Here is a 24,165-nt window from a genome sequence, read left to right as displayed (position 1 = left end):
GCATTTCTAAAAATCAACTCTTGTGTGTGGTTTGCTGGCTTTTGCAAACTCCCGTGAGGGTGTAGTTTCTGTTCCTGGGAGCAGTATTAGTAAAAGGCTATGTTGTGTACTCTGACTTGTGTTTATTGTTGTAATTCTGAAGTCTCCACGTTGCAAAGGAGCAATCTTGTTTACTAGTAATGTCTAGCAGTAAAAAATCAGAATCATCCAGAGAAAAAACAGTTGTGTGGTTTTTCTGTTTTTCTTTTATGATCTGAGGCTCAGTTCAATCTCTGTTCAATGTCAGTGTACTACAGACACACTCTCTACAACCGTGTGCCATATGCAGACACTCTGAGTGTCATTACAGATTGCTGGAGGTGCATTACTGCAAGTTTTAGGTGGTGTGGTGTTAGTAGTATGCCTTCCCTTCCCGCAGTTTTGCCAGCCTGGCAAGGCAGACAAACAGCAGGAGCACCCTGCAGCTAATGCTGGTGCTCCTTTTAACCCGTTGTGGGTTTGGGGAATGATTCAGTCACTTCCCCAGCTGCACGCAGAGCTCCCTCCGAACCCCACTGACGTCAGGCCGATGGTAGATTTTTATGAATTGGGACTGTGAAAGTGCCTGTGGAAACTTTCCTGCTCTGTACACAGCTACGTGCCTGCTGGTGGAGACCAGAGAGCGCACAGAAAAGATCTCTCTGCAACCTATTCCTGGAGCATTTTTCCAAGGTTACAAATTAAGGGTCAAATATTTACTGTTTGTGAAAATGTAGTGCTAAATATTGTGTCCAGTACCAAAACCACAGAAATTGTCAAGGTCTAGTGCCCTAAATAGAACCAGTCCTAAAAGTTGCATCCATTTGACATTAACAATGTTAAAAGTTCAGGCTCTTCACATGGGTGGCCTATCGCCGGCAAACTGAGCAGGGAATTCGCTGCATGGTGAGCACACACGAGGTGGATTTCAGTCCCCTGATGGTTCCCTAAAAGTACCAGGCAAAGAAGAAGCAGTTTGATTTCCTGGAAGAAGTTGCCCAGGCTGACCGAGGAGAGGAATAATAAGTTTCATAGCTCTTTTGTGGTTTTTGGACAGACTGATTCACGCTCGATTGTCAGCAAGACTTCTGAAAATACGTTTTTGCTTTGTAAAAATAGTAATAAAATGATTCAATTATTTTTCATTTATTATTGATGTTGGCGTAACTTAGAGTCCTCTTGGACAAATGAGCATTTTTGCCATTAATTTGAGCACTTGGGAGAGTGTTAAATGTGGCTGAAAATCTTGCCTTAAAAATACCAATTGATCTTAACAGACATGAGTGAGTCTGTTGCCCCTCCCCCCTGCTTCCTGGTCTCTCCAGCTCAAAGAAATCATGAGGACTTTTCCCCTTTTAGGTTATATTTAAATTTGTGGGGAAAGAAATAGTTTTGATATTGCATAGACCTATGGGGGAAACAACAAGAGATCTGGGTCAAAAAAGTAGGACGTGCAAGATTTAGAAGCTGTTGAAGTGTATTTATTTGTCCTATATTAGGTTAAAGGAAGTATTGGTGCTCTCAGTTTGGCAACGTGTCCTTCAGTCTGCGGTGTGCTGTAAAGGGAAGACAACTGTTAAACAGTGAATCACCACTAATTTTTGTATGGATGTCCACATTCTTCTCTAGTGCAGAAATTTTTGCCTGGATATTAACACAAACATGCATTCCTAAATAAATACTCTTGGAGATAAATTTTAATTAGGAAGTGCTTTGTAAAAATACAGATTTTTGCCATGATGATATTTGTGAATCTGTAACATACTTACTTAGGGGTTATGTTTGTTCAGATATAATACTTTTTAGTGTACTTTGAAAGCAACGTTAGCACAGATGTGGATGGAGGAAAATGAGGGACCAGTGTTGCCAAAACCATCTATTAATGTTGACATCAAATAAATTGTGCTAAAAATGGCTAATGCAGTGGATCTGGGGTTTAGAGAAGTAGGGTCCATACTCGTTGAACAACATGCTGGTTCAGACCCGGGACCTGATTTTTCACTTTATTTCAAATGCACAACTAAATTTCACGATCTGGTGTCTTGTTTAGATTGTAAGTATCTAGCACTGGGACGGATGAAAAAAAGTCAGGAATAAGAAACTTCAGTATGTTGAATTGCAATAAAACTTGAACAAAAATACAATGAAACAGCCTAGTAGGCAGTTTTGGTGAGCTTGATCTGATAGCAGGAATGGATATCTAAATGTAGCCCATTAATAGAAACCAACTTTTTTTTTTTTTTAACAGCTTTTGCCATTATAGTAAATGTTTGTCACAATTATTTGAATTGTGAGAAAATTACTTTGCATTACTGTGACTGTCTTCCAGGGCAGATTGTGGAGGGCCTTGGATTACATTAGAAATATCAATGTGTTTATCTTACTGTTGGCAAAGTCCATGTTAGTTGGGTCTTCTGCTGTCTACACTTGCAAGGTTATTTTGATATGGATTAGTTATTCCTAGTTCATCAAGGCCCTTTGTAAGATTGTTCCTTACAGTGCATTTCATGCACAGTAAATACATTAGTAATTAAGTTCTAAGAGTCTGTTCCATTAAAACAAAACACCCCCTTGATCGTTGGGTCATCCTGTTAAGGTGCCTGGGCACCACAGCACTCCCAGGGGTCTTATTATTCCAGTAGAATTTTTGGGCATTGCTTTTGCCTTAGAAATTAACTTAGAAATTGCTCTCTGTGTGGTTCTGGGGGCTGGCTGTGAAAGCACCAGACTCAATATTCCTGTCAGTCTCTTGTTGTCCCAGTGCCTGGGACATAGCTTCGGTCTCATGTTGGAGAGATGGTGGCTGCTTGTATGTACTGGGACACTTTGGACTTTTAGAGACCCTGTGTGTATTGAGAGAACTGGTAAGAAGAATTTAAAAAAATATATATGAAGGCTAAAGGGATGGAAACTTTCAGAGGTAGCCAGGGAAAACACTTTTGATGTGTTTTGACTCGCTTTTTGATGCTATGGATGATTTCACACATGAGGCTCGGAGGGTATGTGAAATGCAGTGACAGACTCCAGCTAAGAGTACGTCCCCTACGTAGGCTGAGGTTCTCTGTTGTGCCAGCAGCAAGGCTTGTGTATGTTGGACATTGCTACAGAGCTCCAGAAAGCTCCACTGATGGTGTTAGAATATGTAAAATCTAATTTGCCTGCCCAGTGTGCCTCCTACTTTCCCAGCCGTGGTTTGTAACTACCTGCTTGCGGAACGGAGTTTTTTCAAGGTGAAAGGAAAGAAATGTGCTGGTTTTAAAAACACACATTCAGAGATCAGGTTAGTCAGATTTCATTTACATTAATGTTCCCGTAAATGCTGTAAATTTGGAACTGCAGTGTACTTCCATGTGCCTCTTGCTGCCTAGTTTTATTTGTTAATCTGGTGCTGTTGGGCCTACTGCTGTTCTATGTGATTAAAATAACCCCCAAACTTCCCCCTTCATAATAAAAGACAAGTGGTGCAAGATTGTACTGCTTTTTTTCTTTCTGACACTTACCCTTCCAAGGGTCAGAGTGGCTGTGCCTGCTCCTCTTCTTGGCTCTGCTTCCTTGTCCATGATGTAGCGTGAATATGGCAAATTAATGTTGTGTACTGGGGTGTTTTGTGTCCATCCTGACAGTTTCTATCACTTAATTTTTACCCCATGCTGAGGCTTTATTTGAGTTTTCTAATCTTTCCCCAGTTGTTTTTTTTCCTGGACTTTCTCTCTCCTCTTTGTCATTTTGGACTTTTCTTTTGTGTTCTCCCCATCTGTTCTTGTCAGTCCTTTAAATTGGTGCCTTTTTGTTTCTGTTCTCTGGGTTTTCTCTGCTTTCTTCCCATTTCTCCTAGCGTTAATTAACTTTATGTGTAGGGCTTGATCCCAGGTAGGTAGCCCTCTTGAACCAGAGGGGTTGGAAGAGTTTGGATGGTGCTGCTGAGGAAGTCTCATTTTGCGGGTTGGCAGCGAGCGGAGGTGAGCGAGGGCTCTGCCTGTGGGCAGATGGGTGGCTGGGACAGGCACACAGGAAACAGAGAGGACAAATTTTGGCAGTGCTTTATTTGATAAAAATAATCTTGGCTTTAGGCATAAAGCATTGATCCAACTCTTGATGAAGTCAGAGGGAGGCTTTGGAGGGAGTTGGTGTGAGCGTTTAGTGCGAACGTGAAAAGCTGAGGAAGCCTGAGCGAAAACCTCAGCGCAAGGTGAGGTTGGCTGGGGGCTTTTCAAAATAAGGGGTTTTGTGCAATAAGCTTTTCACTGACGCTGTGACTTCAAATTAGCAAAAACAAAGTCAGTCATCCCGAAATCAGTGGCGGCCTTATCTTATTGTTTTTGTTGTGGGTAGTGTTGACAAGTCACATGCCCCATTGTTCTGGGTGAACAAACACCGCTTTAAGGCTGCGAGCTGCGACGTGCGCACAGGCGACGTGCGCACAGGCGCCTCCGTCCTGCCCAGCACGGATGACTGTGTACGGATGACTGTGTGCAAGTGTGACTTTGGAGTGGAGAGGTTGTCTTTAGACAACCTTATTTCTTATACGAAATAACCTCTTGCTTGGTATCTAAGCAGCATTTTTATTTGGTGTCTTGTCGTCCCGAACCTAAGAAAATAAGCGCAAGTGTTAAAGAGTTATTAACTCTCTCTTGCCTTGTTGTCCAGAGAAACCTATGGATAGCAGGCTTGTGTTCTGGCTCGGAAGCACGGATGTGCTTGGGACAGAGAGAGCGCAAGATGTTCTTTCTCAAAAGTCAGGAAAAGATTTTTGCTTGGAAGTCTTTCAGGTGTAGGTCCTTTACCTCAAAGCTGTTGACACTCGAGACGATAATAGTGAACCTCATCTCTACTGAGGTCACAGTTTTGTGGATCACCTCTAAATTACTCTTGCCATGTATAAATCCCTGTAATCAGGATATGTGTAGTGTAAGTAAGATGGATGCAATAGAGGCTGGCTGCAGGAGCAGACTTGGCACGTGGAGGCTGTGGATGTAGTCATCCAGCCGTATCTGGGGGAGAATTCCATTGAAATTGCTGTGAGTTTCGCTTAAGGAAGAGCAGAAAGATTATTCTTCCCTGCCTACAGTGATTTCTATTATGTTGTTTTGTTTAGTACATCTTAATAATGCCAGTGTAGTAGCTCATTGTCTGATCCAGTATTTTTGATTTGTAGAATAAGTTGGGTTGTTTTTTTTTCTCTTTTTGTCAGCTCGTAGTCTTGCTTTTTCCTCTTAGGAAACCCGTGCTTGCGGTGTGTTTTATACCTAAACAAGAGCATTCACCAAAATGGTCCTGAATTGTTAGAGTTCCATAGCAGGTATTATCAAGATGCTTTCATATGTAATGTCACGAAAGGTGGTAGAAACTTTCAGGCTGGTAGAAACTGCCGTAGCTTGATAGAGGCAATTATGGAATTACTTTCTGGTTATAAAGTATTTCTCTGCATTTCCAGAGGCCTCTCTAGCTTTGTGGTGGATTCCCAAGGACACACCTCCAGTCCCCACACCCAAAATTTTGCTTTTCTGAGTTGACCTAATATACGTGTATGTAACAGATAACTATGTTTACTTTAGTTTGCATCACTGAAGATTTTCTGTCCTCATAATGATTAGGACAGAAAGCTGGTGTCAGGATTATCTGCTATTTCTGCCACTGTGTGACCTTAGCAAATGGATTAACAAATTTACCCATGCACCAGTGATTTAATTCTTAACAGGAGCATTTTCAGACCTGTTCAGTGCCCTGAGACCTTCTGGTGAAAGGCTGCATGGCAGTGTAAAGTGGCTCTTGTTTCATTTTTCGTCCTCTGCTTCCTTGGAGTTTTCAGTTTAGGCAAGTGCTCCGTTCCTTGTTTTTGTGTGCGTCTTTTAGTTTTGTCTTATGTTAGACAAAACATGGTTCTTTGCACTGGAAATATTTTCCGATAGTGCCAGTACATGTTGAAATCAAGCTACTTGGTTCATGAAGTGGAGCGTATTTGTGTCCTTAATAACGTGGGAATGCCACCTTATATGAAGTTTTAAGACGCCTGTGCTTTTTCTGCACCCTGGCAGCTCTTTGGGGATGAGGAAAGGCTGAATTTTCATGGTGGAACCACTTGAGGAATGGGTTTTGGAGCATAGCTACCCAAGCAGCCACTAAACTCAGCAGTGGGGCTGGGAAGGGAGGTGGTGGGACCCTTAAGCTGACCCTGTTCTTGATGGAGCAGAGATGCAAAAAAGCTTCTGTTGTCTCCTCTGCTGTGCTGATAAAGAGGCTTAGTGCTCCTAAAAACATCATCTCTGTAAGAATGTGTTAAAGCCAACAGCTATTTTGGGAGCGGGATGTGTGTATTAAAATCCAGATAGTTTTGCTGAACCAGTTTGCAGCATGACCTCACAAACTGCTGCGTTTTTACTGTAAAGGTGTTCGTAAACTTTAGCTTAACCAGAGGTGTGAACGGTGAGGGTGGGCCGTGAACTTCTTATCTCAGCTTTGTTATCAGGCAGAATCTTCCCAGGCTGCAGTGGGGTGGCTGATAGCTCAGCCCAGTCTGACACCAGCCAGCAGGATCGCATGACTCAAACCGTCTGGGCTGCTTGGGTTTGTCCGTGTATAAAATAAAAATAAATGGTGACACGGTCTTTTTCACGTGCTCACAATTTCATTTTGGCAAGTCTTTCTTTATAACTTCCTAAATGATTCTTGTTTATAAGTTTATAGTTATATTGCTTAAATGCACAAGCTAGTATAAAAATCTTTTTTTATGCCCTTTACTGGGAGCCAGTGGTGTTTTCCTTGTCTGAGGGCGTTGATTTCAGGTGAGTGTCAGTATTGGTGTCTCCTAAAACACACTTCAGTCTTGGCTGTCACAGCTGTGCTTGTGACACTGATGAGCACATATTCCCTCTTGTTGTTTGGCTGTTTTTCACCTGCTGGAAAATGAAATTTTTGGGAGTGTTTTAATTTTTGACAATCTCTTCAGTTTGGGAATAGTACTTTGGGTTTTCCTATTGTAAATTGTAATTTTGTGTGGTGACTTTTCTTATTTTCACCATATTCTACTCTGAGAAGTATCCTCTGGTTAATTTGAAAAGAAAGTCCTGCCAGCGCTTTAATAAATCCCTTAAACTTTACAAAAATGTATTTACTCTTGCTGGCAGCACGGCTTGAAGTTAAAAGTGGGAATTTACAGTATGTTCACATTTTTGTTTGGAATGACTCCAGAAGAAAAGTGTTTAATTCCTCTTTAGTGTAATATATATCTATATATCAGCAGATATAGCTGTTGGTGTAGTCAAGCCCTAATTGTTTATAAATTATCACTTTTAAGTGTGATCCTTGTGTATATTTAGAAGAGCTGATTGAAGCCCTTTCTTAGTTGAACCATTTTCTTGTGTTCTGAGGCAGTTTATGTGTTCTTTGTAAGAAATGTATTATCACACCATGGAAGTCAATTCAGGTTCTCTGGAAATGATCCAACCTTCAGGAAACAAAAATATTAGTGCGCATGTTGAGGGAAAGGGTTTCCCTTTATTTCAGAATTTGCTTGTCATGTGTAGCAAATAAGCCATTTTCAGATGCATTAAGGCTCTGTGAAACTAATTTTCAGGGCTGACAGTTTTCTAGTCCCGGGTTAAACAAAAAGATTTAAATTTAATGTTTCCAATTTTTTTGTTTTGTTTTAAATAGCAAGGGATATGTACATTTGCTCAGTTATAATTTGAGTGCCGTGCATGTTTCAGGAGAACAGAAAAATGAACTGCTTGAAATTATGATGATGATGGGATAGCATTTTTTAGCCAGTCATTTGTCTCAGTGTCTAAAATGTTTTGTTGCCAGTTTAAATGTTGGAATTTACGGAAGTAGCCTTTGCTTGGAAGCCTTAAATATTTGCAATGTGTTGTTTATTTGGTTTATGAAGTCTTGTGCTGTTTGAACGCTGGTTTTTGTTTTAACTATGAGTTTTGGCAAAGCACATTCTAACCTATGTCAGTCATAAACAAACCAGAGGCCACTAATGTTTTAGTCCTGCGGCTGTATCAAAGTGTATGAGGTTAAAATTAAAGCTGGGTGGGCACGTGCATCTTGGACCTGTGCTCCACTGAGACCTTCAAGATGCTCATGTAAAAATTCTGTGCCTTCTGTCGTTAAAGCAGTGACTATCTCAAGTTTTTATGACTTTAATCTTTTAATTGAGGAGGGGTTTGCAGGTTTCTAGGCCTGGTTTGTGACTGAAGACCAGCACTGCACATACAAACCTGTCTCGAGTTGGGTGCCCGCTCTCCAGAGCGAGTGGAGGTTCAGTGATTTTTGCAGGATTTAGTGTGCTTCCCTGGGGAGGGCAGGGATTTGGCAACAGGCTGCCCTTCAGTAGCTGTGTGCTCTTCGAAGTTACGCAAGCTGGGCCATTTAGCAGTCGGTTTCTGAAGGCTGCAGACAGGCTACAGAAGGGTGGAGATGAGGTGCAGCCAAGAGGAGCCCCACGATCAAGGACTCTTCCCTCAAGGCTGCTCAAAGGCTTGTACTGAGGCACCCGGGGAAGTGGGCGCTGGGTCAGGGTGTCACCCCAAAGGACAGTCCAGATGGCCTCTGTCTGGGGTCAACAGGAGAAGAGGCTGGAGCCTTCCCCCAAACAGAAGGGGTAACTATGCTGTGCTTGAGCACAGCCCTTCTCCAGGAAAGTGCCACCCTCCTGTGCCCAGTTGGGACCTGCCCTTTGTTCCCTCCTCTCCTCTGATTTAGCTACCAAACCGATGGTATTTTTCCTGCACCTGTCCAGGGCACTTCTCTCGGTGTTGCTTCTGAAACAAATGCCGTCTTTGCCCCCTCGTCATTGCAGTCATAGAGCTGCAGTTTAGAAATTATTTTTTTTTTTAATATTTGCACGTATTTCAGTCTATTTTTCTCAGGCTTTTAACATCTTAGTGACTCAAAACCTGAACTGGCTTTGTTTGGAACTGTTTCTTCCTCAGGCAGAAGTCAGACCCAAAGTGTATTTTTCTGAAGTTTCTGAAGCAAAAGCTCTGTGGTAGCATTTCTGAGTTGTTGAGATTAGCTCTGAATTTCCAGATAATGTAATTTTCTTTTTTAAAAGAGCTCCCCTCCCCCCTCCCCGGCAAACCCTAAAGTATTCTTTGTGTGAATATACTATATGATCTCTAATTATATGATCACATACCATTCCACAAATAGTGCAATACAATAGCATAGAATTATTCCTAGGATCTTGTAGAGGTCTATTCACCAGACTACCTTAAACCCTGAGCTTGCAATTTGTTTTGTGTAAATCGACTCCTTCGCCTCCCAGAAGCCCTGTTTACTGTAGCTCTGCCTTAAAGCCCAGGTTCAGAGCTTGTTATGGAATCAGGGTTTGGGATGTCAGCCTTGAAAGTTGCCATTTAGCTGCTCTTACACAGCATATGCATATTAAGTAGGGTAGCAGAATAACAGTGAAATTGCTCACCTAGGTCTGCAGATGAATTACCATAATTAACTGCTTCTTCCCATGAATTGCACCTAACGAGGGCTGTGCTGTTGGCTGAAAATAAATTGCATAATGCATTGCTGTTGACTAAATTATTTACATACCTCAGAGAGGAGATGGTATGAAAAGGCTGCAGAATAAGTGCTGGACCATTATGAAAAAGAAATGGGGGGGAGGGAATCACAGCTAGAACATGGTGTAGCCTGCCTTCTCCCGGGTCACTGAGGAGCTCTGTGTCCTGTTTGCAATACAGTGTGTGCCTCCATGGTTACATATTTATCACATTGCATTGCATAATGTATGTGTGGAGAAAGCAGAGTTAGATCTGTGCACACAGCCTTGGGCCTGCTCTTAAGAAGAATGTGTCTATGTGCTTATAAATTGCTAAAAATGACTTTTCTTCCCCCCTCCCCCGTGTAACTGGTCCCAAAATATACAAAGTCAAAAGCAGAATGTGGCTTAATAAAATCAATTATAAACCAAGCTGAACAATTTTTGAAATGCTTGCTGTTCTATGTTTATTTGTGAAGCGTCTTTTGTGTGCCTGTTGTGAGGTGGTTCAGCATTTGTGGGCTATATTCACGGCCTGTTTTTCTTAGCTTCCTGTTTAGCCAAGAAGTGTTTTAAAAGAGCTGTATTTTCATCTGCTGTCCTATTTTTGTGTTGTGGAATCCTCTGCAGCCCTATTTGTTGATACTTATTAGAAAAGATGGTTTTGCTGTATAGAGATTACTTAGACTAATTTACCAGAGGAGTCAGACAATAAATATATGTGTGAGCTGCTCCGCACACGAGCAGTGGCAACACCAAATAACTGCAATAATAAATGTGAGCTCAAACAGAGGTGGCGATTTGTGTTAAGAATTTTCCAAAGTGAGGCTTGTCAAAGCTTGTGTTTTCCACGGGCTAAAGCTGGTCTGGAATCGTAGATCTTGACTGCTGCTTTTCTGGGGGTTTACTTTCTTCTGGGGACTTTGTTTTGGGCCTAATCTTGTCAGTCGTTGACAAAACTTGAAGATAGTTTTTGTTCCTGCGTGTGGGGGTGTCCATCCCTGTGCCCCCATCACAGAGGTGGTGGTGGTGGTGGTGGTTTGGGATGGACAAGGAAGCTGCAAGTGAGGTCATGGCCCTCACAGAAACTCACTTGTTTACGTGATCACTTCTGGTTATGATCCCAGTGGAAATGTGGTTGCAGAGGGGAAAAGCTTTGTGAAAACAACTAAGCTTGGGAAATTGGATCACATTTGTTTTTTTATAAGTAGGCCAAAACATTTCGTGATAAGGCTGGTATTGAGTAGGCTCCCTTCTCTTGCCAGACTAGCTGGAATAGCTCAGCTGTTGCGATAACAGCAACAAGAAAAATGAGTCAGTTGTTTTCTTTACCTGTTAAAAATTTTTCTTGAAAAGCTTTATTTCCTGTTTGACAACATGTGCTTGAAGTTTGGCAAAGTCGTGACCTTTGTGTCAGCAAGGGATATTTTTGGGTTTGTTTTGGGTTTCTTTTGTTGCCTTTTTTTTTTTTTATGTTGGTGGGGATATTTTGTAGAACATAAATCTGACATTTTGCATTTCTAATATAATAGGCTGTTCAGGCGAGTGAACCACTTACTGTGGAGAGGTTGTATGTAATATTATTAATAAGCCTTAAGTGACAAAATAGTATTATTTGGTATGCAAGCAAAAGGGTGAAGATAGCAGAATAATCTTTGAAACAAAATGCATTAATGTTCATCCAACATTTGTGACATACCTAACAAATTATGACAAAACATTTTTAATGAATGTTTTTCTCCAGAATTTCAGAGTATTTTCACTTCGTTGCACAATGTACTTTGTAGTGATGGGTGACTAACAGTGGTGTAAATACATCCTCTGCAAAAAAGTGCCACAGAGGGAAAAATTTGGGTCTGTATGTGTTGTTTGTTTTTTTTTCTTTTTAAATATTATTTTGTCTGCCTTATTTATGTTTTTAGAGAGGGACCTAAATTTAATTTACAGTAACAAATTGGAGTTTTCCATGTAAAAGTTGTGAGATTGCAGTGTTTGTGGCTGGTACAGTCCTTCACATACATGGCGAACCCTGAAGGCACTGCTGAAGGACAGAGCCTTTCCTGCTGTCCTTCTCCTGTTGGTGTTTGTCACTGAACTTCCGAGCTGTTATTTTGGAGAGAGGGATGATCAGAAAGGACAGCAGAGACCTTGGAAATGCTCTGCCAGAATCTGAAATCTGAACTGGGGTGTTGTGAATGCGTATTTCCTTTTTGAGGACTGGAAGAAGAGTCCAGGGCCTTAAGAGCATAGAGGAGGGGGAGCAGTGGCAGTAATTGTGTTTCTTGCTCTTCTCTTTTGAGCACCGATTACCTGAAGGCATAAGTTCAGTGCGCTGCTTTAGCTTGGTAGGAACCTCACCAGCTTCCTAGTCCTGTCTGTTAGCAATGAACTGTGTGAGGATCACGAGTGTTACAGGATACTGCCACTTGACATGGCACACTGCGTGTTGCCTGTGGGACAGGGATCCATCATTCTGGGCACACCACGGGGCTTAGTTGTGTTTGTGTGTGGTTAGAACTGCAGTGACAAAATGCTGCAGTAGGGAATGGATGCTCAGAGATGAAAGTGGGCATGGTGTTGTAACGTCCAGGAAGAGGAAATGGTCACTTTAGTACCTGTGGCACCGCTGTCTTCAAATTCGTTTGGCTTTTTGGTTTGTTGGGTGAAGTTTTTTTGTGTGTTACAGAAAGGTTGCAGAGGGAATAAATGAAAAAAATTAGTGCAAAGCCTTGGGGCAGTGAGAACCTGTTATGAAGTATGAGTAGAAAGGGCAGGACTTTACCCTTAGGGTATAACTATGGATATGGAACAATTGTAAATTTGCAGGTGAGAAAATATTCTACTTTGCATCAGGCTTTCCAAGTCCCAATTGAGCACGGATAGAATTTGTCTTGGCTAACATCTGTTCCTTTCTGAAGTAATTGGCTTTAGAGGAAGGCATGAAACTTTAATATGATTTCTATTTAGCTCAATCTATCTCTTTCTTTGTATTTTCAAAACATATTTTATTTTATTAGATTCAAAAATACAGGTTACCTATACAAGCTGCTGGCTCCTTACATAAGTAATCATATGATAAATACAATTAGATTGGACTTCAGCAATATTGAAGCCACTTCCACAGGAAGTTGGCTGACTGCCCAGGCATCTGACGTCATTGTAGGAACCACACACTCGGTCTTGGACAAATGTCTTTGGCACAGTCCTGTGAAAGTCACTGGGGTTGGGATCTGGGTGGAAATAAGCTCTGAAGTCTCAGTGTTTTATGCCTGATGCCATCTCCCTCCCATCAGATACTCAGAGGCTGGCAGGAAGGTATCTGTACTGTCCGCAGGCGCGGGGAGGAGGAGCTCCAATCCTCCTCGGCCATTAAACGTTCCTTCATATACAGCGACGAGTTTCCACTCAGCCTTCCAGACTCCTGCGATGTGGTGTAATAATGTGGGATGAGGACTCAGTTGTGGCCAACGTAATCCTTGGTAAACAGAGACGAGGAATGATGTCTCATTAAAAAATGTAGTGTGGCAATAGGAAAATCATGTTTATTACCAGTTCTAGAGTTGTATAAATAGAGATGGGAGACATCTGCTGAGCGTTGCTGCAGAAGAAATACTGAAATCACATTTACTCAAGTTAATAAATCCCAGAGCTAGGAAGGAAAGTGGTAGAGCAAGGGGTAGAAGCAAGGCAAATGAAATGAGCAGTGGCAATGGAATGATGGGAGAGTTTTTGAATATATTTTCGTGAGAAGGTAGCTGTATATAGTTGAATATAACAATATTCAGTGTTGTAGGCTTTTATCTCCTCATACTTGTTGAAAGGGCAGGACAGACTAAACATGACTGTGGAACTCCTTGCATCAGGCCATTAATTACACTTTTATTTAGGTAATGAGTGTGTATTGGACTGGTGGAAGTGAGAACTGCATCAGTAGAGCAAGTGTTGTCCCAGCAGTGGGGAGCTGCCTGTGCTCTAGGGACAGTTATAGGGGGATTCCTAAATCATAGAAGGTTTTTGTCTCCTTTTATTGTTAATGCTTATTGTAGAGTGAGAGTTGGGTTTTCTGGTGGCCTTTTATTTTGACTTTTTTTTTTTTTTAGCAGTGAATGCATCTCAATAAAATTCTGAAAAAGAGAAAAAAACCACTGTTTTTGTGTAATGCAGTTCTAAGCTACTAAGGAACAGAGTTGTAGTCTAGATTTAATTTCAAAAGTAAAAGTAATTTACTGCCTGTTACACATGAGCAAAGAAAATCCCAATATGTTGAAGAATGTTTTGAAACTACTTTCACTGGAAAATGTAGACAGAAATCTCTCAAAATTGGTCACTGGCTACCTAAACAAGGTAATTGTGTCCCCTGTGTGACCAAGTTCTTCCAGGATCACTGGTTTTACCTATTGGAGCAAGAAGAAAATAGAAGATGAGAGTGCCACATAGTGTAGTTCCACAAACAGATGGTGGTATTTCTCTTTTTAATAACAAAGGGGGTCGAAATAAGGAGAAATGTAGAAATTACATCAGGCATTTTTCAGGGTGGTTTGACAGAGCTCTGATCACTGTTTTATTTTGTTTTGGGGTTTTCTTGTTGCTTGTTTTTTGGTTAGGTGGACCTAACATTTTCTTTGGCGGTTTCACATGTCTTGTCCTCAGTCTATACTGCTCAATGTTTATCTGCCACATTTGTCTCTGGAAATTTGCAAGTGATTCTGTTGACTAGCGCTTCTCTTTCATCTCTTGAATTTATATTCAGGATTTTTTGTTTGTTTAGCAAAAAACCATAAAATAATGCTGTGCTGTTTTCCACTCCCCTTTATTGCCTGAGCAAAATTGGTTCTGATGGTAGCAATGTTACCTCAACAGCTGTCCCTTCCCCCTCTTGTGTTGGCTTTCCTCAATAAAAACACATTGTTCATCCATTTCCAGTTAACAACCGGCTCCCTGAACCCATTCAGCTTTATCCAAGTGTGACACCAACCCACATTCTCTGTGGAGCATCCACCAATTTATACATTCTGACCCTATTGTTAGTATGATGATTTTCTCTAAGGTTATTTTTAGAAATTTTTATAATAAAAATCAATTGGGAACAGCTCAGGAGGAGCAGGGCAATACTTTTTTTGATCCCTGAATCATTCTAGTTTGAACCTTTTTTTTTTTCCAAAGATACATTTTTTTGCAATGTGTATTTTGAGGTAGAAAAATTGTAACATTTTGAATGTTGTCCAGACAGACCCAAAAACTCAGTGACTTTCTAACTGCAGGCTGGATGGATATGCTTTCATGTTCTGTGGACACCCGTGTGTGTAAATGAAATAGTTGCATTTTGTTTAATTTGAATGGTGGAAATTATTGTAGTATTTAGTGAACCAGTAGGATTATTGTAGTAGGGTGGCATAGGAAGACTGAGGGACTTCATTATTTATGGGGCAATTTTTATTTTGTGGTTCATTATATTGACTCAAAAATTAATTCATTGTGAGATTCCTATAAAATTGCGCTCAATGAAATGTTTTTTTTTTTTTTACCTTTTATAGGCAAACCCCAACTCCTATGATAGGCATGAAAATAATTGAAATAAATTATATGCAAATAATTATTTAAATGCAATTGAAATGCCTGGACCCCCATCAGTCTCTCTAAGTGAAGTCCTTGTAATGGTGTTTTTCAGCTGCATTTGCCTGTGTCCTGCTCTCAAGTTGTTCCATGTGAAGTTTAATGGGAACTTGGGTCAACTCTTTGCATTAGAAACGTGACCTGGATTGTCTTTCTGGTAATGCCATGGTGAGGATTTTAGGAACACCTAGACAATACTGTTCTCGTTGCTGCCTGGATTTAAGGCCTCAGAGGGTTTAAGTCTGTAATTCTGCTGGGGTCAGAAAGGTGATGGACTCCTTGTCCGTGTCAGGCTGCCTCTCCACTCCCTGTGCTCAGTGAGGAGGACGCCAAAATCAGTGTTGAGGTGGGGTTTGAGTTACACACTGAACTCTCACTGGGGTTTTGATACACAGAGAAGTAAGGAAAGCTCTTTAGGATCCTTGTTGAGGCGAGATATTAAGCTATAACAGGATCTGTGCCTTTCTCGGGGGTCTCCAGGTCCAGTTTCCTTGCAACGCTATGTTTTCAGAAGCTCAAAATAATGCCTTGTTCTCTACTGATATTAATCATCTTGCATGCATTGAAATGTGGATCTGACGGTGACCCAGAACAATTCAAAATCAGACTTCACGTCTTACGAAAATAAGTGGCTCCCAGAGGAGAAAGGACTTCTGTTTTCACTTATCGCTTGTGATGCTGAACTGTACTTCATAGCTTGAGACGTCCCATCTTGCACTGACTTCCTTCGTGTCCCAGTTCATGCTGACAATGAGATTGGCTTTGATCCCAGCCTTTACTGGGAGAAAATCTTGTAATGGTTTAGGTGGCCTGGGGACAGATCTGATAAGAGACGATTTCTGATGTTTCATCAGTGGGTCAGGCAGGAATTGACAGAAATACAACTGGTGTACATTTGAAGCATGGAGAGGGAAGGTATCATGGAAGGGAAGACAGCTCATGGGAAGAATTGAATTGGCTTTGGGAACAGCCCTGGAGCGGGAAACTATTGAAGTAAAGGCTGTGAAGATTGATCTTTTGGGGGTTATAGCTGGAGGGTATGTGAAACATTTTGCTTTCATTAAAATAAATTGTATTTGAGTGTTTTCTTACTGATACCTTATCTCTGCACCACAATTGAAGGAAGTTACTTTTTGTCCTCTTGGATTGCAGTGGGTGTGTCTGTTTTTAGCCAGTTTTGGGGGTTTTTAGTTGGAAGGAATGGTCTAGGATGGTTACTTAAGTAACAGGTTTCAAATTGGGAATGGAAAGTTAGATTTTTAGCGCTGTGTGCGTTCACAGTGAACTCATCTGAGAACAACATTTAATGATTTCATTGAAAACTGTCGAGAGCTACAGGAATATTTGCTTAAATTAATTCACCTCATTAATTTCTAGATGACACTGGGTAGCATGGGTGTACTGGCTACCCTGTAGTTCCACCTTGAGGCATGGACAAGTGGATTTTTGAAGTGCGATCTTCTCTGTCAGAGTCTGTGTGTAAGACTGGTTGCCCATTTGTCAGAATTTTAGACAGTTCGTGAGACCAAGTTGCTCTTGTAGAGGGGCCTGTTTCTGAAATATGTTCTGGAGACAGTAAGTTGTGGTGGCAATTTTTGTTTGTATTTTGAGGGCTTTCTTGTTGTCCTCATCCTTGTTGAGCTGGACAAAATGGTTACACTTTAAGGCAAAAAATGTAATCGTTTTTGATAGCAAATGCATTGCATTATTCAACAGCAGCCTCCAACAGTTAAATGTAGTATTGACAGTTGCAGTACCACCCTTCAATATATTGAAGATTAAAATACGCGTGTGTGTTTGTGGGAGAGCATTTCTGGTGCTTTGTATTTGATATATCGTTGCCTATTTGTCATTATCTGTCTAGTTTCAGACCTACCCACATCACACCTGTGATTCTGCAGAGAACATGTGGTCAGAGTTATACTTCTGTGCAAAGGCAAGCGGTTTTTGGTGCTCTTCCCTTAAAAAGTGTGAAACAAGCTGCATGGAAGTTGGAGCAGATTCAGAGCCTGCAGTTTGATCTTGTGTTATCCTGGTTACCTGCTATGGCAGTTTGGCCTCCCCTTCATTAGAGCGTTCCTCTATTTTATTCTTTCATTTAGGAAATTTGGGGTTTGATGACGCTAGTGAAAGCAAAATTTCAGGAGACCATGCTGACTGGCTGCAGTTATTTGAGGAAAACTCAGAATGAAATTTACCTTCTTTTCTCAGCAAACAAGAACACAAGAATTAATACAGATAAAGACCAGATTCCTCCTCCTTTATTGTCATCTTGTTAATTGTAACTTTCAGTTATGGCCTGGGGGGGAGAGGGTGTGTCAGTTTACCCAATGAATTAAGAGGAGTAGCGGGTAGAGAATGTGGTAATGAGGAGAGACAATGAATCTTTGAGTAGTTCAGTCCAGCACATTAAGTGATGTGTTTGTATGGAGGGGATTGAATTAGTTTTCCTTGCTTGTGACTTTTTTTTTTTTTTTGGAGTGTCTTGTGCAGCACTTTGTGGTTGGATTTGGGGCAGGATGTGTTCGTGATCAGTGATGACTTTCCGTTGCACTTTATTGGGCTGTGTGTTCCTGGAAATTATGATCTTTGAGTGGCACTGGGGGATTCTGGCATTTTTTTGTTGTCCCAAGTGACATCTGTAGACAGCTGTATGGTTTCAGAGGGCAAGGCAGGTATTTAAGAACCCCAAATCTCTACATGACACTTGAGGCTTCCAACAACAGTTGCCCTTAGTACATGGACAAATGGAAAATGGCAATCCTATCTGGATTCTCTGTCCTGTTTTCAGTCTGATATGGAGACTTAGAAAAGTTACCTAAACTACCTAAAAACCCAAACAAGACTAGCCTTAGGTCAGAGCTCCCATGTTCACGCTAATAGGTGTGTTATTTCATATTTGTGCTTTTTGACTGTCTTGTTTCCAGGAAATCAGCAAGGGCATGATGTGACGGACACACTGCCTTTGGAGGAGCCGTAGTGTCTGATCAAAGCTGGCGTGTGCCAGATCACAGCTGCTCCTTCTGGCCTTTTTTTTGTGCAAATTCAACTTGGTAACATAGTTTTGTACCAGTTTCTCTCTTGTGTGGCGATTTGTTTTGGTGTTCCACGTTCTGCTGAAAGAGCCCTTGACCTGTTTCGACTGGAGTCCTTGGTGTGGTTGCAGAGAGAGGGGGGAAAAGATTCACATTTGTGGCAAAAAAAGCCCCAAACCCTTGCAGTACAAGGAACAGTATTTGCCATTGTAAAAATTTCAGATTACTGCAGTGCAAAATATGAGGAGAAACGGTCTCTGGTAACCAGTTCTGCAATAAGACTTATTTCTCCAGTATCTTTCTCTAGCCTTTCAGTCTTCAGACATGGAAGGAAAAAGCATGTTGAAGTTTGTCCTTGCAGTACCACCACGGTAGTCCAATCTACTGCTGTGGGTTTGTGTTGTTCATGAGGGTGCTGGGTGAGGTGTGTTTTATGGCCACAACCATGGGTGTTGTACACTAGGTACAGCTCCTCTGTGTTCTTACCATGCTGGTACTCCATGGTCCCAGGCTCTAAAACTCCAGGCTCCTGAGAATTTATCTGGTGTCCTCTGAAACTTCCAACAGCTGAAACAACTTCCATCAAACTTGAGGATAAGTGAGAGGGAGTTTGCTTAATAAAGAAATAAATTCCACAATGTCTTCTGGATGTGAACTTCTCACATAGGAGTGTGCAGTTAAGGTAATTTTAAAGAAATGAAAGTTATTTTATTTGAGTGGCAGACTCTTACATCTCCATATGATTTCCTCATTGGATCCCCTGTTGGCAATTCACAATCTGTCCTTCAGGCTTGCACGTACTGGGCGAGTGTTCACTGCATTTTCTCCTCCTAACTACTGCAGGTGCTTATTTGCTCCTCTCTGGCCTGTGGCACTTACAGGTTTGCCTCTGGAGTGAGGAAATGAGGAGTCATTAAACTAGAGGAAACTCGAAAATAGCTTGCTTCAGGCACCTTATTTCGAGGTTGTTTAGTGTTATACTTTTTTTGAATAGCAGAACAAAGCCACAACAGTTCAAATGTTTTAAAAGCCTTTTCTTCACTGCTGTGACTTGTTTATTCCTTTTTGTAATTTTTTTTTGCTCCCCTCATGTTATATTATGCAATTTTTGGGCTGCTACCTTACCACAGCTACTGCTTTAGTGAAGATGAAAATAGTAACCTGAGTAATACCTTATGCCAGGGATGGCACTGACACGTTCACAGGGAGCAGTTTGTTACCAGTGGTGTCTGCAGGGCTGTTCTTGCTGCTGATGGCATGGCTGGGAAGCAAACTCTGTCCGGTTAAGGAGCAGGGAGAGCCAAACACCCTGTGCCTGGTGAGCAGCTCTTGGCATCATGGGAGCTTGAGGTGATTCCCACATGGTGATGTTTGGTGATGTTGGAGGTGAGGAGCAATTGATTGTGAGGGGGAATCTGACTGCTTGGGGCTTGAAGGCTTGGCCTGGGAGGGAGAAAAAACGTGTCGCCACCTTAGGGGGGAAAAAAAAGCCAGGAGGTATCGGGCATTTGGGGTGGCAAAATCTGAGAACAAAGGAAATGGCAGCAAAGGCTTGGGAGAAAAAATGGCTGGAAAGTGTCAAGGCAGTAGACAGAGGTGGCAGAGGGTGAGTAGCTGGCAGAGGAGAAGCTTGTTTCAAAATGACTGGGACCATTTGGTTTGTGTTAACACGTTCGACTTCACAGTTTGGGAGGAGTGCAAATAAACTAGGTCATCTCATGCAAGCCTTGTTAAAAGAAACGTGAAAAAATGTCTAAGTGTAGTAAAAGAAACTATGGGAGACATCAAAGATAAAATTGTTTGAATGGTTTTATAATTTTTAGAATGATTATTTTTATTGGATGTGTAATATTAACTTAGTGAGGCAGCATAGATTTTATTTTCCCTACTGCTATAGTTAATGATTATCTTGCTTCTTTTGGAGGCTGAAAAATAACAGTGGTCGAGTGTGGCTGGGGCTTTGGAAATATCTGTAACTCAATAGGCAGTGGTTCTGTAAACAGATGCAAAACGTCTTGGAGAAGGACATAAAATTATTTAACCATCAAGCAGTGAAACTATAGAACCTTTCAGTGTGTTCACCCAAGTTCTTACAGGTTCTCCCTCAAAGGAAATAAAACCACTGCTAGAGAATCTCATTAACTTATGTCTCAGTCAGCTTCAAATATGTACCAAAATGCATTTCCTGACTGAAAAATATGAATTTATTAGGACACTACTGCTGTGCTGTGGGTATCATGGGGAAGTTAACTCATCTAGTGAATTAATGGAGGCATGTGTGTGTTGAACTTCCTTACACAGCCATTCCCTTTTGCTGCCTACGGCAGGAACTGATCACTTTTTTCCTGCTGTTGCAGAATAAGGAATTGGACCAGAGGCAGATTAGGCTCTAACAACAGTTCTGTTAGAGCTGCTACCCGACTGCAGGGGAACCAGATCTGTGGCTTCCCTGCAGGTTTGTGGTTTGTCACAGCCACCTCGTCATCCTCAGTAAAGTTCAGCCCTTGAGAGGAAATCTAATTCATTTTTCACAGTAGTGATATCAGGTGTGGAGGCTGAATAACCAGAGCAGCCGGGAAAGGATTTGGTAATCCTCAGTATCCCTTGCTGTCCTTTCCCTTCTGGTGCCATGGGTGATAGGGAACATCTCTCTTCTCCTGGCAGCAGAGATTAGTAGTGCTGACAACTTTCTTTGTACACTGGACTCAGCATCGAATGTCCTTGAGGTAGAACAATTCCAGAAGCCTGTCCTGCTAATGAGAAAACAAACTGATTTCTTTTTAAGTCTTTGCTGGAAACTTAGTGAAGTGTCTGCTCAGGTTCACGAGTTGGGTCATCCCCACAGTCAGAATCAGCAGTGGAAAAGTTTCATTAAACAGTCGAGTAGTCTCCAGTTTGTGTGTCAGGAACTCATTAACAGCTGAGGGAGGTGTTGGGAGAGGTTTGTAAATTGGGGAGCACTGTGGTGAAGGTAATCAGGGAGCGATCATTGTCACTCTAACGCAAAGGCTAAAGGCATCAAATGAAACTAAAAAGTGATATCCACAATAAACAACAGTTAGGTATTTTTTTCCTAGAATATTCCTACAGAATTCTTTGGCTCAGAACACGGTAATGCTAAAAGTTTATGTGAATTCAGAAAGCCATTGTATATTCATGGAATAAAAAAATCACCTGGAGCTATTGAGCACAGTTTTTGAGCTAACATGGAAAAGGAGACTTCTGAAAAGGGTTTGAAAGGAGACTTGTGCATTTGGGAGCAGCTCTCATAATGAGCACTGTGTGAGAAAGCATGCTGATGCTCATCAGAAAATACATCAAGTGCATCATTAGCCATTTGGAGGGAGCTGAAGTTGGCTCTTTGGTACCAAATCAGTGATAAGCAAAGTGCAAAGGCCCTTCTTGTCTACTTAGAGAAGCCTGGTAAGTGTGATGTGTTCGAAGGTGAAGCTGGGTAGGGAGTACAAAGAAATGTGGCAAGACAAAAGCCAATCATCTCTTCAGAAGGATTTTAAGTGGATATGAGTGGGGCAAGCTTGCTTTTTCCAGGACCAGCACAAGGTCAGACGGGAGGTAATGAAAAACTTCAGTTGGATGGATGGATGGAATAGGCCATGTTTTACAAGTGCTAGGCAGAAAAAATTGCAAAATTTAGATATAACCTAATTAAATCTATAGTCTATAGAAAGATAGAGGCATATAGACTGTAAAAAAATATGGTTTTTATTGAGCAGCACTTTGCATCTTGTATATGTATGTACTTGAGTGTTTTGAAGATGTACAGTCACAGTCTCTAAGCCTACAGAAACACTTAAAAAATAAGAATACCTTTGTTTTTTATTGCTGTTTACTCAAAGTATAAGGAGCCCTGGAATGTACACTGAGACTTGCAGAGTAAAATGGTCTTGCTTTTCTTTGTGATTATTTAAGGAGTAGATGCACTGATTGCAGAGGCTTAGTTAAAGGATTCTTTGAAGAGCAGTGGAAATGGAATGATGGTGTATGTCAACATTCCAGCTAATATTCAAACTGTATGCTTTAATTAATCCTTTTTTCTTCCAAAGTGATCATTACATGAGATTGTGGTTACTCTAATGCAAAGACTAAAGGCACCACATGAAAATAGAAAGTGATGTCCAAAATAAACAGGTTTTTTTTTCCTAGAATATTCCTGGAATCTGCCAAGTATTGCTCAGATATGTCATATGGCCTTTTTTTTTAACCTTAATTTGTGAATGTTTATGACATTTTTTTTTGTTTTCTTACTGTGGGCAGAAGTTTTTACTAAGAAGATATTTAGCTAAAGAGAGGAACTTTGCAGGTATTTCAAAATTCTATGAGCACTATAAACATCATCCTGCCAAATTAAATCTACTTTAACCCTCAGAATGTGGTTAAAGAAATTCCTTTTAACAACTATGAACTTGATTCTTTTTATCTCCATAAATGTTCAATTAGAAGCCTTGTGCTCATAAAATTAAAATATGCCACTTAGTTCAGCCTCCTTGAGTGGTTGAATGTTACATCTCTGAATATTAGCGAAGTGGGATGGGTTGGAGACAGTGCTGCTGTACAAGCTTGGGGAGACAGTCATGTTAAAGTTTCTTGCCTCTTTTTCTTCTCCCCCATATGCTCACAGTTTAACCTCCAGCTTTCCTCTCTGTGCAGCTGCTGTTCTTTTTCCTGGAAAAAGATAACTTCCAGGGAACATTAGTTACAGTGTGGGTGCACGTGCTTAGCAACCCCGGTGTCTAGGGGAAATGAAACTGGGCTCTGTATGCCCCTAGCATGGTTTGTTTCAAAAATGTGCTTCTGTATAAAATATTTAAAAGTGTTTGTGCGAATATACATACATATCAAATATAGTGTTTATATGAACATGCCTCTTGGATAGATTTGCTTTGGTTTAGGTTAGAAATAGCAATTATGCGCTCACAAATTGCCTATTACATATGCCCAGTATACAGTTTTTTCCAGTAAATTTGTAACAGTTTGCTCAGTTCCAAGCCCTTGTGAGCATGCGCTGCCTCTCCAACTCGTTCTGGCTTTTGCGTGCGGAAACAAATTAATTTGGCTTTGCGTGTTAAGTGCTGTATTAATGAAAACTCAAATAGTCACATATATTTATGGGACTTTGCAGTTGCCTGACTTTTAAGATGCTTGATAATGAATTAGAATTAAATACAAACTCAAGGAGCTCCTTTGGCAAATAAGCAAAGATGCTCATTGCACTCATCATGCGGCGCTTTTTCATGCACATAGTATTTACTTTAGCAGCATGCACTGTAGAATGTGCCCCTTAAAGTGCCAATTGTGGCTTAATTATAGACACAGGAATCACAATTTTAAGTTGTTTTGCTGAAGGCTCTGCACTGGCTCTCTCTGAAGACTAAGTGCACATTTTGGGAACAAAAAAATCCACAACCAGCAGTACCTGCTGGATATGGAGGCGGGCTACTTTATTTTGTAAAAGAACAGCCAAAACCATGTTATTAAAGTTTCAAAGTCGTCAAATATTCCAAAGGCAGTGAATAGACAGAATTAACCATTATAGGACCAAGACATTTAGCAAATACACACCACCACTGACTGGTGCTCAACCCGCAGGCTCTTGTGAACAGAACGGTTCTCTGGCCATGGGTCCCAGCCTGGGGTTATGCAAGGGCTCTTCCCTCCCTGGAGCAACACTCTGTGCTTGTCCTTGTGGAATTGCAGTGGGTTCCTGGTCCCTCTGGATGGCAGCTCTGCCTCCAAGGAGCTGCCTGCAAGGGGCTGCTGGTTGCCCCTAAGCTGGGTGTTACCTACATGCTTGATGAGAGTGTTCCCTAAGTCACTGATAGAGACACTGGATAGGTCAGGTCCCAGGAGAGATGGTTGCAGTATCCCGTATGTTACTGGCCTCAAGTTCACAGAATCAGAGTGAACAAAATCACGGAGTTAAAGAATGGATTGGGTTGGAAGGGACCTCAAAGATCACTTCATTCCAGGGACACCTTTCAC

At 41.3% G+C, this 24,165-nt stretch overlaps 1 protein-coding gene across 6 annotated transcripts in view; it reads left to right on the top strand.

Annotated features, from left to right (window-relative positions):
- TBL1XR1 (transducin beta like 1 X-linked receptor 1) overlaps nt 1–24,165 on the top strand; it is a 110,451-nt gene that overhangs the window by 5,325 nt on the left and 80,961 nt on the right. The gene's annotated exons all lie outside the window — the stretch shown is intronic.

The sequence above is a fragment of the Lepidothrix coronata genome, unplaced genomic scaffold, assembly GCF_001604755.1.
Source record: "Lepidothrix coronata isolate B3197 unplaced genomic scaffold, Lepidothrix_coronata-1.0 Scaffold29, whole genome shotgun sequence".
NCBI classification, from domain to species: domain Eukaryota; kingdom Metazoa; phylum Chordata; class Aves; order Passeriformes; family Pipridae; genus Lepidothrix; species Lepidothrix coronata.
Note: the sequence above shows the minus strand (reverse complement) of the source record. Positions and strands in the feature narration are given on the sequence as shown.